Genomic DNA, 3,997 nt, shown 5'->3' on the forward strand with positions numbered 1-3,997 from the left:
AATTTCAGCTAGAACCTTCATCTTCAAAAATAGAATGTTTTACTTTATAAGAGGTAGAAATCCTAGATTCACTATGAGGAGTTGGCACAGCACTCTTCTGTAGTTTGTGTGGAAACCTTTATTCAGCGTGATATAGCTGATGTATTCTGGAGGACAGATATTTAAATTTTTATAATCTCTATCATAATTTACTAGTAATAATATATTTATGTAGTTATTGATATGATGTGTTGAACCTTATTTCCATTGGTACTCATGTCCCTGGGTAGACCTCAGATGCTTTCTCATCAACCTTGGAAAATCTCTCAAATCCAACTAGGTGGCACCTTCCTAAGGTTTGTGCCAATGCCCTTTGGCAGCTCAAAAATTTTTTTTATGGAACAACACACAAGGCTACAATCTGTTAAAAACACAGACAGGAGGCTGCATTTTTTGTAGAACTTTACATAAGATTGAGACTATTTTGATTGTCTTAAAAAAGAATGGAGGTGGAGCTAATAGAGATCAAGCCATACTCAATTGCCACTGCTATCGCTTCAGAAGACTAAGCCCCGTCAGGAGACAGGTGGTACATGCCTTGGAGTCTCCTGTACTAATAGGTAAGAAGTTTTCCTCTGGGATAGAAAAGTGCCTGGAAAAGTGAGTAAAAGCTTGAGTCAAATTTCGATGGCCTTATAGAGATTACTTTTAATTATCTAACTCTACCTGTATATAGATTAGATCTCTATTAGATCTCTACCTGTATATAGATTAGATCTCTATTAGTTCTCTACCTGTATATAGATTAGATCTCAGTGGTAGACTGAATTGAACTTAACCTACTCGTTAGTCACCAAATATTAAGCGATCAAGTTAGGCAAACAGCTGTGTTAATTGAGAGGTATTAAACTGAATATAATTAGCCAAAAACTGAATGGATGGTGAAAATGACATGCATGGACCGGGCCTTTCCAGACTGAATAAACTTCAATTCAAAATCCAAACCCAAAATCTTGCTACCATAAAAGTGTCAAAAAGTGTTGAAGAGTTCTTAGTTGCTAACTTTAAAGTTAAGCAGAGAGAAAAAGCTTAATGCTTAATCACTTATTTTATTTTTAAATTAAGCGTACATTTTTCCCCATTTGGAGAGGTTATAACCACTACATTTTCAAAAGCGGGCAAATAATTTACTAAATTAAACACAGCGTTTAAAAAGTATTATAAATGTGTGCACGACACAGACTTGTTAATGAATATTTTTTGGATAAATCTGTACAATTAATATAAAGAGAAAATATTTTTCAATTTTCAAAAATAAGCCATCAAATTTATAAGCAGATAGTATTATTTGCTTGCAGTTTTCTTGTTTCAGTAATCATAACTTCTGTCTTAAAATATCTGACCTGTATCAATCAGGCATTTGCCTAAAGATCAGTTGGGAAAAAATCAACTGTTACAATGCTTTTAACTTACTCATATGACATAATACCAGATAACCTGATTTTAAGCAAATTGATCAAGTTCTTGATTGAATTAATGAGTTAATCTATCCAATGAAAATCTTCATCATTACATTTATAAATACAGACCTATACACTTAGTATTAATTTCACTTAATCATATTGAAATCCAGGTGCAACTATAAGAAACTATCAAACCTGTCTCTTAAGCACTGGAAACATTTTTTCTTGTAGATGAATTGTTATATTAATACTATAGAATAATCCTGAAAAATGTAAAATGAATCTATAACAGGACAAAGAGGTAGCATCATCAAATGGCAACACTCTATTATTAAAATGAGACAGTACTTCTGTTTCTAGTACTATTTCCTCTACAACTAATACAGTAAATAGTACTATTAATAATAAATTTATGAAAAATTATTAGTTGCTATGTGCCAGGCACATTTTCTGTCATATTGCATCTAGTGATGCAACACAGTGTTATAACAACCCTGTGAGATAGATTTAAATTTTTCCATTTTTTAAAAGACGAGTGGAAGTTCCAAGAAGTTAAAAACTATCCCAGGGCACAATTCAAACCCGACGTCTCTCATTACCCCTTGTCACTCTCAATTCATATCACATGTGACTAAACTTAAAATAACATCTCCAGAATAAATTAGTATTAGCATAATGACATTAAGCTGTTTGACAAGTAAATGCATTATGTGAAGGGCCTACTGTGTTTTTTAAAAAAAATAATTTGTCACAATAAGCAGTTAAGCAGCTATTTTCTTTTAAAATTAATTTTAATATAACTTTATGTATTTATGACAATAATCCATTGGATACTTAGTTGTTTTGTATGTATAATTTTATTTAATTTACCAACACTGGAGTTAGGTTTGATTATCACTATTTTATAGGTTATAAAATTGAGACTCAGCTTATGTAAGATACAGCACAGATCACCCTGTTTGTAAGTAGTATAGCCATAAATTAAACCCAGGTGTGTTTGACTCACAAACACGCACATATCTTCATTTATATACATATATGCAATGTGTGTGTGTACACATAGTTGTGTCTGTGTGTGTGTGTGTTCACATAGTGTGTATATGTGTGTGTGTGTGTGTGTGTGACTGTATGGTTGTGTGTATATGATGGATATTAGAAGCCCTTTGAATGATTGTCTACAACCTGTACCTGTTTGACTAGAGTAGAGTGTATCTGCACCACAGGGAGTGGCACTGCAGAAAGCAATGGGGAATCCCCAAGGAGGAGAAGTACAGGTACTACTAACATATGGGATGCTGTTCTCTGTCCTCTTATTTGTCAACATGATGTCCCCACTAGATATAAAGAAGGCTTCCTGACCTTCCAAACTTGTTGTTACAAACTTTATTGTGGATGAGGCATTTACTGAGACCCAGGTTGTCATGAACACTGACTTGGGAGAGGAACCCATTTGACATGTGCTGCACCACATCTGCAGTGTTATAGGTGGCAGTGGTGATGGAAGCCCCTGTGCCTCTGGGACAAACCGTGATAAGTGAGGTCTTCTACTCCTGACTACATTCCTATGTCTGCTCTCTGCCCTTTTTCTCCACCTGACCTAGCTGAAGGAAGAACCCCCAACCACTGTCACCAGGGGTCTTTCCTAAACTGTGTCACCTGAGTCATGTCCAGCCCACAGAACTGCCAGGGCAACAGCCTAATCCCTGCCACCCACCGCCCAGTGGCTTCCCTGCCACTGGAAGAAAGAAAGCCTTCAGGAGTCCCTACAACCCCAAATCAGGCGCTCTCCAGTTTTATTTGCCCACCATTCTTGACACGATGAATCACAGAATAAATTTTTATCATCCTCAAAAATTTTTACACTCATATAGAAATTTCAAAAATTTTATGAAAAAATTTAATTAAAAGGTAAAAAATAATAATGTAAACTGTCTCAACACAAGTGCCATCAAATTCAAGAAAATTTTATAAGCAATGAAATTAGCCATTTAGTCCATTCATAATGAACTGAGGGTCCTAGGAATATAACTATGTAAATGTAGTCTGTTTTACATTCTTGACTGAATTTGGGTGCACTTTGAAGATTTCTTATAATTAGGAAACAAAAAGAAGTCAGAAGTACTCAAATCATGACTGTAAGGTGGATACCAAATGTTTTCTCATCAACACGCTCCCCAAATTGTCCTCATTTGATGAGAGGAACGAGCAGGAGCACTGTCATGGTAGAGAAGGACTCGCTGGTGAAGATTTCCTGGGAGTTTTTCTTCTAAATCTTTGGCTAACTTTCTCCAAACATTCTCATAATAAGTAAATGTTATCTTTCTTTGGCCCTGCAGAAAGGCAAAAAGCAAAATGCCTTGAACATCCCAAAAAACTGGTGCATGACCTTTGCTCTTGACCTGTCCACTTTTGCTTTAACTGAACTCTTTCCACCTCTTGATGGTCATGGATTTGATTGGCTTTGTTTTCAGGATGGTACTGGTAAAACCATGTTTCATGTCCTGTTAAAATTCTTTGAAGAAATGCTTCAGGATCTTGATCCCACTTGTTTAAAA

At 35.4% G+C, this 3,997-nt stretch overlaps 1 pseudogene; it reads left to right on the top strand.

Annotated features, from left to right (window-relative positions):
- Positions 1-2,609: 2,609 nt before the first annotated feature.
- Positions 2,610-3,038, top strand: LOC134372746 (trafficking protein particle complex subunit 1-like; annotated as a pseudogene).
- The last annotated feature ends 959 nt before the right edge of the window (positions 3,039-3,997 follow it).

The sequence above is a fragment of the Cynocephalus volans genome, chromosome 3, assembly GCF_027409185.1.
Source record: "Cynocephalus volans isolate mCynVol1 chromosome 3, mCynVol1.pri, whole genome shotgun sequence".
Taxonomy (NCBI): domain Eukaryota; kingdom Metazoa; phylum Chordata; class Mammalia; order Dermoptera; family Cynocephalidae; genus Cynocephalus; species Cynocephalus volans.